Source organism: Chrysemys picta, chromosome 2 (assembly GCF_011386835.1).
Source record: "Chrysemys picta bellii isolate R12L10 chromosome 2, ASM1138683v2, whole genome shotgun sequence".
Classification (NCBI taxonomy): Eukaryota; Metazoa; Chordata; order Testudines; family Emydidae; genus Chrysemys; species Chrysemys picta.
In genome coordinates this window covers 198430137-198443737 of record NC_088792.1, presented here as the reverse complement: position 1 = coordinate 198443737, position 13601 = coordinate 198430137, and the positions used below count along the sequence as shown (strand labels likewise).

Here is a 13601-nt window from a genome sequence, read left to right as displayed (position 1 = left end):
GAATAAAAATTGTTCTTGGTTTCAGGTGTTGCATACTGTTCACTAAATATGTAAAAAATATTAGTCCAGTTTCAAAAAACAAACTAAGGAAATGAAAAAAAAATATTGTGAGATTTTTGAGGGTGAGTGGTTGTAGTTTTTAAACTCACAAGTGATCCTCTTTTTTGAGGAAAAAAAAGAAACAGAAGCCAATTTATTGTCAAGTGGGGGTTGTATTTGGGAAGGGGTTGGGTGGATAAGCAAAAGGGCTGGCACATGGAGGCACATGGAGCAAGAGAGAAACAGGGACCAGATTGTGCATCTCAACTTAATAGTCTGGTCTCTGCCCTACTCTTCAGACAATACAGCTACATGTTGCCCCGTACTTGGGTTGGATTGCACTGTTACATTGACAAGAATAATAGGAATATCAACTGCAATAATACTAGACAGGCTAAAAAATTGTAGGGGCCCATGATGATTAACTTGCTATGGATTAGGAAGAAATTTGCCCCACGGACAACATATTGCACAGTAGTCATATTCCTGGGGTTTGTGACACAGAGACTCCTTAGCAAAGGGTCCCCCTTCTTTGGAAACAACTCTCATGTCAGATCTGACAAACTCACTACACCAAACTTTCACTACCCTAAACACGTCTTACAGGTTATGTATTATATAGAGTAATGCAGAGGTTCCCTAACTATTCTTATTGCATGCACCCTTCCAGAGCTAGCAGCTGCCTGCATACCCTTACCCTTCTCATGACTGATACTTTGTGTGTTCTTAACACTAACTGTCTTTAGCCAACTGTCCATATTTCACTGTTACGTACAGATATAGTTATAGTGCAACACATACAACCAAAAAGAAAACCCTAAGTTCTGAGCTCAGTTACACTGAACAGTTGCTGGGCAACTAAACCCACGCTGTACAGTGATTGGAGGTGAGGGCTCTGTATGTCAGCGTCTCTGTGTAACTGTTCTCATTGGTATATCTTGAAGTAAATAATGTACTGTATTTTATATAACAAATGCCCAAAGTGTTATAAAGCTTATGAAAATTATGAAAATTCAATAAAGAAAGAAATTAATACATAGAATTCACCATTACACAATTTATCCCACGTGCCCCCAGAGATGTCTTGCATACCCTCAAGGGTACACCTACCACAGTTTGGGAACCCCAATGTAATGTATATATAGAAATCTCGTAACTTGTCACGATTCCTAACAATTGTGAAATACATATATGGGTATTATTTAAGTATTTATATTGAAAGGACTTGGAGTAAAAAACAGTAACCAGGGCATAAAGTGTCTCAGTGATGACCCATTCAGGCAGAAGGGAGTTGTTACCCACTATGGTTACCTGGTGATGCATTGCAAGGCTCATTTGTTTCGCCTTGCACAATACTAAAACTTTCAATGGAAAACCATCAGAGGGAACTGCAAACAATCAAAACCACTTAAAGTTAAAAAAAAAAGGAATTTTTACAACAAGACAGGGGTTTGTTCTGTCTATAAATAGAAACAAAAGACTGTTTCAGTAAAACACAGAGAAGGGAAAGGACCTCTGGATCTATTTACTAAGGCCGTGTTTCCCAAACTTGGGACGCTGCTTGTTTAGGGAAAGCCCCTGGCAGGCTGGGCCAGTTTGTTTATCTGCCACATCCACAGGTCCGGCCGATCGCAGCTCCTATTGGCTGCTGTTCGCTGCTCCAGGCCAATGGGAGCTGCTGGAAGTGGCACGGGCTGAGGGATGTGCTGGCCACCGCTTCCAGCAGCTCCCATTGGCCTGGAGCAGCGAACCGCAGCCACTGGGAGCCGCGATCGGCCAAACCTGTGGACGCGGCAGGTAAACAAACCAGCCCGGTCCCCCAGGGGGGCTCCCTAATCAAGCGGCGTCACAAGTTTGGGAAACACTATTTTATATAATAAGCTAGTGATAATTTTACTATATTAAAATATAAGCTGTTATATGTTTCTTTGAAAAAAGATTACCTCTGCAAATGTGCTACTGTATACCACCAGCTACTTAGGATTCAACCAGTAAGGATGGAATTTATTTGAAATGTTATCTTCATTATTTCTGTAATTCCCAATGGAGGACTCATATATAGATCAAACTATATAATTAATGTGTATGGTTTGTTGTTTTTCTTTGTAACTTGTTTTTTGAAGGAAAAAAACACATTTGTGCAATAATAGGTGTGAAATTATTAATTCTCTTCCTGTGTGCCAAGTGGTGGACACCCTACTAGATGGCCAAAAAGCCACAATCCCATAAAAGGTCATACTGGTTAAAAACTGACCCGGTTTAGTGGAAAAAATGAAGACAGTGCATTCTCTCTCTCTCTCTCTCTCTCTCTCTCTCTCTCTCTCTCTCTCTCTCAACACAGATGGGAGAAAGGAGAAGTTGATGAAAATGAATGTAAATCATAAGTTAGGAATAATAGAAAATTGATAAGTGAAGCAAAGTGACACAAGTGGCAATCCATGGCCAGCACAGACAGATAGATAGATAGATAGATAGATAGAGGTTCATTACTAAACGGAGTTGGTAGAGTTGTCAATAATAATTCAGAAAAGGCAAAAGTGTTAAATAGTTGTGTACTGTATTTTCAATGGATGATATAGTCTCATTATATGATGATAACACTCTTTCCATTCCACTGGTATTGCTGAAGAATATTAAACAGAAGATACTCAAGTTAGACACTTTTAAATCAGTAAGTCCAGATGACTTGCATCTAAGAGTTTTAAAAGAGCTAGTTTAGGAAATGGACCATGAATGTTGATTTTCAGTATGTCTTGCAACACGGGGGAAGTTCCAGAAGACTGGAAGAAAGCTAATGTTATGACAATTTTTAAAAAGGGTAAATGTGATGTCGCAGGTAATTAAAGGCAAGTCAGTCTAACATTGATTCCTGCAAGATAATTGAGCAGCTGATATGGGACTTGATTAATCAAGAACTAAGAGGGTAATGCAACTAACACAAATCAACAAGGGTTTATGGAAAATAGATCTTTCAAACTAACTTGATACTTTTTTTATGAGATTACAAGTTTGGTTGATAAAGGTAGAAATGTTGATGTAATATTTTTAGACTTCTTTAAGGTGTTTGACTTGGTACCACATAATATTTTGATGAAAAACTAGAAAGAGATAAAATGAACACAGCACACATTAAATGGATTAAAAATTGTCTAACGGACAGGTCTAAATGTAATTGTAAATGCAGAATCATCACAGAGCAGGCGTGTTACTTGGAGTCTATGAATAATCCCATTCTTACTACTTCTGTTGTTGAATTCCACCGAGATGGTAAATAGAGACCAATTACTGCAGGCTTGGTGTGATAGAACCTCTTTATTATTATTCGCTGCTTTTTAATTATAGCTTTATATTTTTGGAACCTATGTGAAGGATAGTCTGATGTAACTTTTTTACTCTTTAGTTCTTTTAATAATACTGTGCATACTACACTAGAAAAAGGAATACACTAGATCTAGTGGAATGAGTATGACATTGGTAATAAGGAATTCCTTAATTCTAATCTTGGCTCCACTGAACTTTCTTTTTGGCCTTATGTAATTCACGTCAGTGATTAATATGCTTATTATAGCTACCCCTCCCCCCCCAAAAAGGGGGGGGATGCATTAGAAATTTTGCAGAAGTTTACAACTTTTTTTACTGAAATTTAATTTTTGACTAAACTTCCCAAACAGCTCTAATATCTACCTTCCAAGAGTGTTCCGTGGATTAATTAGTTAATAGTTGTAAGGTGGTTTGAGCAAGTGAATTGTAATATTCACTGCCAAAAACTTTGTTAACACAGAGTTAAGGTTGACCAGCCATGCCTTGTACCTGCCAGAATATCAATATATTTAAACCTCTGAAAACCAGGAAATACAGAATCAAGTTACACGCCAGCCTGCCCCACAACCTTAACTCTGCCCTCTGGAGCTGGCAAGAGCTATTGGAGATATGTTTCAACCAGGGCTGCCCTATGATAAGCAGACCTACGGAATGAGTAGGTAAATGTGCCATTTTGTATGGCATATTGTTGTGTCTCATTGTATTCTCTAATTTATCTGCATGCACTTAGTTCGCCCTTTGCTGTGTTATGACCAGTTGAAATGGCTGAGTAAAAACTAGGTGTAGCCAGATGGAGTTTACTTAACCCTCCCTAAATGCAACTTTTGCTTCAATGAGGACACAGTTTCTTCTACTCTACTCAGGTGCTGTGTCCTTGCAGAGCTTGATATCATCCGGGATAATATAGGGTGATACAATGTCTGTCATGGGTGGATTCGGGCATCATTCAAAGGGTGCTATCAGGCTGACTTGTGAGTTGTCAGAGAGGAACATTGTTTTTGAAAGATGTAAGGTATCTTCCCCTGTTTTTTTTTCTGTAACAAAGCTGAAGAGGCCTATCTCATTTAGCTTATGAAATGTTTGCATAATATTACTAGATTTATACCATTTCTCCTGTTTTCCACTTTGACATTCTCTTTTTAAAAAAAATAAACTATTGTATGGATAACTTTTATGCATCTCTTCCTCAAGAGAATGAATCCTGCCACCTCTACGGAGAGGTATACCAGTATGGATAAGCCTTTTGTCAACCTGAGAATGACAAATGTTGATGTTTGTATTCATGTAATTTGTTTCCTATGCACACTGCCATATCTGAATGATTGTCTGACGACTGTGTCACAATCTCTGTATACCTCCAGTTATCATTAACTACTGTCATGTTTTATTTCCTACCAATAAATCTAATTTCTGAGATCTTAGTTAGGTGCAACATGTGTTTTATTTCAAATGTCAAAATATACATTGGCCTGGCATATGTATAATATTTATGTAGGTCTATAACTAATTTATCTGGGTCCAAATCAACCTTTATTTAAATAGGCACAAATCTGAAGTAGCTCCTTTGATTCCAGCTGTCTGGATTTGCATCTGCTTACGTGATAACAAAATGTAGACCATTTCTGAGGCCTAGAATTCAATCACTGCCCTACAGCTTAGGATAGTGCAAACAACTACAGTGTGCTGGAGCCCAGGACTTCCATCTCTTTCACTCCGCTGCAAGAACACGCATAGCAGCAATGGGGGACAGGATCACAGTGCATGATTAGGGGGAGGAGTGGGAGAAAGAGGCTAGGCACTACATAACCCTGAAAAGGGGTTACTAGTCCCTTCTAACCAGTCCCAAAATGTATGTTTGCAGCCTATTGATAATTACTTCTTACCTACTCCTCCCTGAACAGATCATTAAAAATACACAAGGAATTGGTCACAATAGCAAAAGCTAAAGGACCTGATTTAAATGTTAGATATGATAGAAGAATCAGCATCTTTGTTGTCAGGCTGCATTTCCTACTGAATCCTACACGTGGAAGTGTTGAGAATGAAAAGCAAATTTGGAAAACTACTAAAAGACAATATGGTGTGGTGTTGTAAGAGCGGACACTTCCTCCTCAAAATCTTGCTTGGCCATTGCTTTTTCAAAACATAAAGAAAGGCATAGGACACTTCTTGGGACTAGAATCAGGACTCAGGGAGACTAATATTGTCAGGAGCAAATCACTATCAAATACAATTGCCTTTTAGTGCAACCATTTACATTTTATTCCTCTTGTTGTCATTTCTATCACATAGCCAGGTGTGTTAACACTTCAATTTAACTCAATAAATGCTCAAGTCCCTAAGATCCTCCTCAGGCAAGGACTACACATCCAGAGTCTCCTTCCCTCCAAAATACTGCCCAGTATCTCTCCCTCATTCCCTGGTATCTCCTGCAGGAGGGAGATTCCACAGAGCTCGGAAGAGCGTGGGGGGTGGGGGCCGGGAGAGAAATTTTCAGAAGTACTTATGCCCTGTTTTCAACGTTGACTTAAGCAGTTAGGTTCCTAAGTCCCATTGACTTTCAAAGAGTTAAGCCCTTAATTCATTTAAATACTTTAGAAACATTTATTCTCAGGCTTCAGTCATTTGCGATGTTGTTGGTCTATATGGTAATATGCTGCATAAAGTAGCTGGCCCCTTGTGCCCCTCCCCTCCAACACAAATTCCAAATTTTGGCTAACATATTTTTTGGTACAGAGCAACTGGTCTGTTGGTCTTCTGGTTCCTGGGGCTATATGTTCCTGAGACTGGATTAAGTCCTAGGCTCAGAGTTGTTAGGCACAGAAGCAGTATCAGCTTCACACCTAAAGTATGGGAGCATTAGCCTATCTCTGATGCTTGTCTTCCACCGAGCCAAGGCCACTGCCTCTACTGCCATTGCTGTGGCTCTGGGGAGGGCAAGTGAGGATGCAGATCCTGGGTGTTCTGGAAGGGTAGGACTTCTCTACAGATTGGCCTGTCACTCACAGTTTGAGCCACAGTCTTTCCTCCTCCCCAGCTTGCCTCAATGGCAAATGCCACGATTATAGCTTTTCTGTCAACTTACAGGAGAACAGGATCCAGTAGCCCACCACTGCCATTCTTTTCAGCCTCCACCTGAACAGAGAGCTCTATGAAGACTGCCTTCCCCATCCAAACAGAGAGTGATGGGACAGACATGTCATTCATACTACACCCGCCACATGAGTAGAGGGCTCTGTATGTGGGAGAGGGACATTGAGAGGACATCCCCAAATCCAAGGGCTCTGTGAGGGTGCTCTCCTTCCCCCACAGACAGTGGGTTCTATGGCAATAATGGTTCTTCTACTCTAGCAGTAGTTCCTATGCATCCTGGTTGCATATAGAGTAGATATAGAGAGAGTTGCAGGGGGGTGAGGCTGAAAGCAGGCTTATATTTGGGTCAGGCCAAATAGGGCCCAACATTTCTGTAATTCTTCCCTGTTAGTTCCTAGAACTATTGGTCTTTCAACTGAAACCAACAGAGACTATTTTAAAAAAATGAATAGAGATCAGAAGAAATGAACAAAGGATAATTGAACGAGTGTGATGGAGTCTACTGAAATTCCCAGTAGGGCTCTGCATGGAACAACTAGGGAGGAGCTTACACAGGTTCTAGGGAAGTGCTTTGGAGGCTGCCCCTCCTTCTGCATTTCCTAGCCCAAGCAATGCCAGTGTCATACTGTCTGCTTGCAGCAGCAGAGGAGAGCTTGGGCCCTCAGACTGAAATAAGCAATTTAAATAATCTAATTTGAATGAAGTTGCTTGGGGGTTTTATATATATATATTATTGTTTAATATACACTGTCTGATTTTAATAAAAAAAGAAATAATACTATTTTTGGCTCATTATCAGGATTATTTTCATACTGTAATTAAAGAACTGTTGCTCCAATGATTTCAAATACTTGTTTTAAGGAGTTTAAACCTGAAAACTAAAAGGTTGTTCCAAGCTATCACCATGATCGGAGCAATACATCATTGCAGTTACACAAAGGAGATTATGCACAGAGTATATGATATACCTGTAGAAGAGCTCAATCCCAAATCCCCTTGGATTACTTAGCATTTGCCAGCAGATATTAAAATATGGGTAAGAAGTTTAATGCATCTGATTAAACTTCTGATTAAAAATAGTGTTTATCTCTAACACTGACTAATAAATAATTATCTCCTGCTCTCCTTCACAGATTACACTAGTATAAAACCAAATCCTATTTAAATCAAATTGCAGCTGGATGCTACCAAGCTGAAGAAAAATTGAAATCTTTACCTGCAAATTGAATATTATGACAAACTACATTCACTTTTACAGTCATTCAGTAAATACAGCAATTTTATTTAGAGATCTCAAATCAAGAAATCAATTTAGCAAACATGCTTGGACTCTAAAGATTCAATTATGTTAATGATTGAAGTACAATCTACAAACTAAAGTAAGAAAATGTTATATTTGAATTGTAGCTTCTTCTAAGTATTCTGTTAACTAGATATTTTTGAAGATAGTTTGTGCATTGTGTATTTAAAAAAAGACCTGACACCATGTCCTTAACATACATGTTTTGATGATTAAAAAAAAACCAAACACAGTGGCAACATCAAAAATCACTCCCTTCAGTACCCAATTTCTATTGTTGAGAAATGGCAAATCTAATTACAAAATATTTGACTCACTGGACAAATCCTGCAGGAACACTGTCAACCCTTCAGGATATGACTTAGTACTGTAACACCACTTGTCAGCATAACTATGTGAAGGGTCACATTCTGTGACCTAACACACTTGAATCTGTTTGTCAGATGATTTTCAGGAAAGCACTTCCTGAGACATTCCACTATGCTTTTTAAGGGTTTGGTTCCTTTTTATCTTCATTCAAATTTGTCTTCTCATGTAAAAAACTAACATCATAAATGCCTGAATCTTGCTCACATTGAAATCAATGAGATAGGCTCAAAGATGTCTGAAGCTTTAGTATCCTCAGCTAGGTCTGTCTTTTCTGCCTTATTTGATGAATCATGATGGGATGATTTTTCTCTCACTTACATTGGTGTAAATCAGGAATAACTCTGATGGAGTTAACAATGGGAAACAACAACAACATATAAGTGAGTAATATTTCATTCCATAGTCATGTAACAAAAGCCCTCAGGTAAACATAAAAAGCAACCATAACAGAGGGTGAGATTTTGGAAAATGCCGGTAGGATAATAGGAGCAACAAGAGGGAAATCAGTGGCAGAATCTGTTGAACACCTTAAGATGCCTATTATATAAATGCAAGTAGTACGGGGAATAGACAGGAAGAACTGAAAGTATTAGTACATAAAATAAACTATGACTTAATTGGCGTCACAGAAACTTGGGATAACTCTCATGACTGGAACATTAGTGTAGAGGGGTATAGCTTGTTCAGGAAGAGAGGTAGTGGTGCATTTTACATCAAGAATATACAAACTTGTTCTCAGGTCCTGAGGAGATGAGAAGCAGAATTGTTGAGTATCTGTGTACAGATAAAAGGGGTAAAACAATAGGGTTTATGTCATGGAATCCGGAAGACGAGGTGGATGAGTCATTTCTAGAACAAATAAAAAATATCAAAAAATCAAGACCTGGTAATCATGGAGGACTTTAACTAGCCAGACATATGTTGGAAAAGTAATAGGGCAAAACACAAAATTTCCAATAAGTTCTTGGAATATACTGGGGACACCTTTTTGTTTCAGAAAGTGGAGGAAGTAACTAGGGGAACAGCCATTTTAGACTTGATTCTGTCTGTACCTATTGGGCTTCAGGAAGTGGGCGGGCGTAAGCCCCCCCACTACTAGAGGGTCCCCCACCCCCAGCCTAAGGAGAGGATCCACAGGGCCTGAAACTCAGATAATTATGGGGGACAACTAATGTAACAACAGGAACAGGAGTGCAGTCAAAGGGTTAAAAGAAGGGAACCTGACGGGGACACCAAGCAGAAAACCCCGGACAGTGCCCACTGCTCCTCAAAGGTGTCAAGGGAGCCAGTGGACGCCGCCCAGAGGAACTCTGCCCGGATATGTGAACGGTCAGAGGATCGGAAAAACAGGCCCTACAGTCACAGGAACCTCCATCAGCCAACCTCCTCTCCCTGGTTTTATAGATGGCCTGTTTAGCCAAGGCCAAGAAGAAGTTGACCAGGAGGTCCTGTGACTTTGTGGGGCCATGGATAGGGAGTGCATAAATGAGAAGGTGAGGGGAAGAGTGCAACCAAAAATGCAACATAATGTAGGTGAGGAGCCAGTGTAGGGGCTGCAACCTGGCACACTCTAAGTAAACGTGAGCCAGGGTCTCCCTCACGCTGCAGAAAGGACAGGTGTCTGGGACAGGGGTAAACCGCGCCAAGTACACGCCCGTGCTCACGGCCCCATGAAGGAGCCGCCAGCTGATATCCCTGGCGGGCCTCGGGACCAGGGTGGAATAGAGGCTGGCCCACCAGGGCTTCTCACCCTCGACAGGTGGCAGGAGGTCCTGCCACTTCGGGGCAGGACACGAGGGTGAGGAAGTGAAGAGTGTGGAGCACGAGCGTGTATAGATGTTTCCTTGGCGCGGTCAGGAAATGAACCGGTTGCAAGTCGTGCAGCCGGCTCACGGAGAAGGGGCGGGGGAGCCGGTTGGGTCCACGGGGCAGGGGCCAGATAAAAAGGTCCGGAGGACCAGGGGTGGAGGGTGGGCGGGGCATGCCCTCACGCAGGACCTGGTCGAGGTAGACCCGAGCAGCGGGTGGCAAAGCGGCCCTCACCTCCTGAAGTACGCACCGGGGAGTACAAGGCCTGGAGAGCCCCATGCGCCGGGCGAGTGTCAGGGGATCCAGTCAGACTCCCCGGTCGTAGTCCAGGAGGTCTCCGACCCTAGTGACGTCTGCCAGGACCAACCTCTGGCGCACCGCGGGGGATTCCGCCACCTGCTCACGAAGCTGGGGGTTGTGTAGCAGGGGCTCCGCGAGGAGTTCTGCCCCGCGGTGAACACCCGCTCCAGCCCTGAAGGGGTTGGAAAAGCCCTGCAGAGGGCTGGGGCTGGGCAAGGGAGTAAAACCCCAGCTGATTGGGGGAAGTGGCTGCAGCTGGGGCCACGCCCCAAACTAAGCAACTGGGCCTTATAAGAAGGCCAGTGAAGCCAGAGGGAGCAGTCTCACTCTGACTTGAGAGGGAGACAGGCCTGGCTGCTGGGGAACTCACCCAGGGAACCTAGAGAGAGGCAGGGCTGGGGAAAGGCCTTAGGAGCTGGGACACCCTAGGCCAGCAACTCCCCAGGCTGCAGGGCCTAGTTCTAAGCCTCCTAGGTATTGGGCTTGCAGAAGGGCAGCCGGAGGGTGGGTAAAGGCAGCCAGTCCAAACCCCTTGTTGCCTGTGATGATCGGCTGATAGACTGCATTCCGCCCTAGGGCGCGGGGGCTAAACAGAGACTGGCAGTAGCCACGACTGAGGCACTGCAGGGGTGAGTCCTGCACTGCTACACTGACCAACAGGGAAGAATTGGTAGTGAATCAGAAGGCAATTTACATGGAAATGATCATGACATGATAGACTTCATGACTATAAGGAAAGGAAGAAGTAAGAACAGGAGAATAATGGCAATGGAGTTCAAAAAAGCAGATTAACAAACTCAGACTTCTGGTAGGTAAAGACTCATGGGAAGAAAATCTAAGGGGAAAAAGGAGTTCAAAGGAGATGGTAACTTCAAAGGAGACAATATTAAAGATGCAACTGCAAACTATCCTGAAAAGGGAAGATAGTAAGAGGCCAATAGGGCTCCATGAGGAGGTCTTTAAAGATCCGAAAGGGTCAAAAAGGGATCCTATAAAAATGGAAATATGGACAAATTGCTAAGGAGGTGCACAAAAGAATAACACAAGCATATAGGGACAGTCAGAAAGGTTAAGGCACAAAATGAGTTAAACTTAGAAAGGGACATAAAAAGCAATAAGAAGTAGTTTTTTAAATAGCTTAGGAGCAAGAGGAAAGAAAGTGTAGGTCCTCTATTTAATGGGGAAAGAGAGCTGATAACTGATGACATCAAGAAGGCTGTGGTGTTTCATATATGTTTTGTTTCAATCTTCACTAAAAAAGATAATGGTGACCAGATACTCAGCACAATTAATATTAACAATAAGGGGAAAGGAACACAAGCAAAAATAGGGAAAGAACTGGTTAATTGTTTAGATATATTGGCAGGGCCTTATGAAATTCAAGCTAGGGTACTTAAGGAACTAGATGAAGCAATCTCAGAAGCATTAGTAATCTTCATGAATTCATGGATAGGTGAGGTTCCGGAAGAATAGAGAAGAGCAGTCATAGATCCTATCTTTAAAAAGGGGAACAAAGAGGACTTGGGGAATTATAGACCAGTCAGGCTTACTTTAATACATGGAAAAATACTGCAGGAAGTTATTAAACAACCAATTTGTAAACACTTAGAGGCAGGGCCGGCTCTAGCTTTTTTGCTGCCCCAAGCAGCAAAAAAAAGTGCCCCCCCCAGCCGAGCGCCGCGCCGCCCCCCCCCCCCCAGCCGAGCGCCGCCGGAACCCCCCCAGAGCGCCTCCCCCCGCACCGCCCGAGCGCCGCACGCCGGAGCCCACCCCCCCCGCGCCGAGCGCCGCCGGAACCCCCCCCGAGTGCCGAGCCCTGTGATGCCCCACCCGCCGCTGAGCGCCGCGCCGCCGGAGCCCGCCCCAGCCCCCTGCCAAGCGCCGCCGGAACCCCCCTCCAGCGCCGCACCAGCGCCGCACCCCCACCGAGCGCCGCGCGCTGGAACCCCCCCCGAGCGCCGAGCCCCGCACTGTGCCGCGCCGCCAGAGCCCGCCCCCGCCGGAACCCCCTTCCAGTGCCGCGCCCTCGCCGAGCCCTGCGCAACCGGAGCCCGCCCCCCAGCGCCGCGACGCCGGAGTGCTCCCCCACGCGGAATGCCGCGCCGCGCTCCCCCCGCCGCCCCTTACCAGGTGCCGCCCCAAGCATGTGCTTGGGTGCCTGGTGCCTGGAGCCGGCCCTGCTTAGAGGATAATGTGGTTAAATAATATCCAGACTCGATTTGTCAAGAGCAAATCATACCAAACCAACCTAATTTCCTTTTTTGACAGGGTTAGTGGCCTAGTTGCTAGGGGGAAAGCAGTATATGTGATCCATCTTGATTTTAGTAAGGCTTTTGACACAGTCCCACATAACATTCTCATAAGCAAATTAGGGAAATTAGGTAGGTGCATATCTAGTTGAAAGAGTATACCCAAAGAGCAGTTATCAATTTTTCACTGTCAAACTGGGAAGGAATATCTAATGAAGTCCATCAATCTTGGGTCAGATACTATTCAATACTTTTGCCAATGACTTGGATAATGAAGTGGAGAGTGTGTGTACAAAATCTGCAGATGGCATTAAGATGGGAGCCGTTGCAAGCACTTTGGAAGACCGGATTAGAATTCAGAAGGATCTGGACAAATTGGAGAATTTGTCTGAAATCAACAAGATGAAATTCAATAAAAAGAACTGCAAAATACTTCTCAAAGGATGGAAAATTCAAATGCACAACTGCAAACTGGGGAATAACTGGCTAGGCCAGTGGTGGGCAACCTGCGGGCCACAGGTTGCACTTAGCCCATCAGTTTGTTTACATTTGCATGGCCACCTGCAGCTCTGAGTGGCTGCTGTTCGCCGTTCCTGACCAATGGGAACTATGGGAAGTGGCGCGGGCCACAGGGACTATCCCTCCTTAGTCATCTCTCTTTTCCACTGCTCTGGACAGTCGCTTTTATGGTAGCATTTTATATTTCCCATTTGCACTTACTCTGCATCTGTATTAAATGGGAAAATCAGTTCCAAAAAGTCAATACAGCCAGAGGCCTCATGGCACAAATGCCTCAGAAATTAAAAGCTATTGTTATTACTATTGTTGTTATTAGTAAAATAATAAATTTCCTTCTGGGTTATTGTGTTTTTCTGGAGGCAGGTTTAATCCTTCTAAATCCCTACTCTCTAAACTTCATGGTATCTTGGATGCTGGCAGAGTATTGTGTATCTAAAGAAACAGGACTATATCAACCCCATGCTCATCTCTATGATATGCTCTCTACCCTTCTTCTTTGACCTCACATCCAGTAAATTCCCTGCCCACTTTCTCTGTCTGTCCAATTTATCTTCCTTGACTCACTGCAATGCTGAATCGCTTTTTTACTTCCTCTTCCCAGC

The 13601-nt window shown here is 43.3% G+C and overlaps 1 protein-coding gene across 10 annotated transcripts in view; it reads right to left on the bottom strand.

Annotated features, from left to right (window-relative positions):
- CDH19 (cadherin 19) overlaps window positions 1-13601 on the bottom strand; it is a 168125-nt gene that overhangs the window by 66853 nt on the left and 87671 nt on the right. The window contains exon 4 of one of the 10 annotated variants that reach the window (XM_065585196.1): window positions 8852-8896. The exons of the other annotated variants lie outside the window; for them this stretch is intronic. The gene's annotated coding sequence lies outside the window, so the exon portion shown is untranslated. The remainder of the gene's footprint in view (window positions 1-8851; window positions 8897-13601) is intronic. 10 annotated transcript variants of the gene reach the window in all.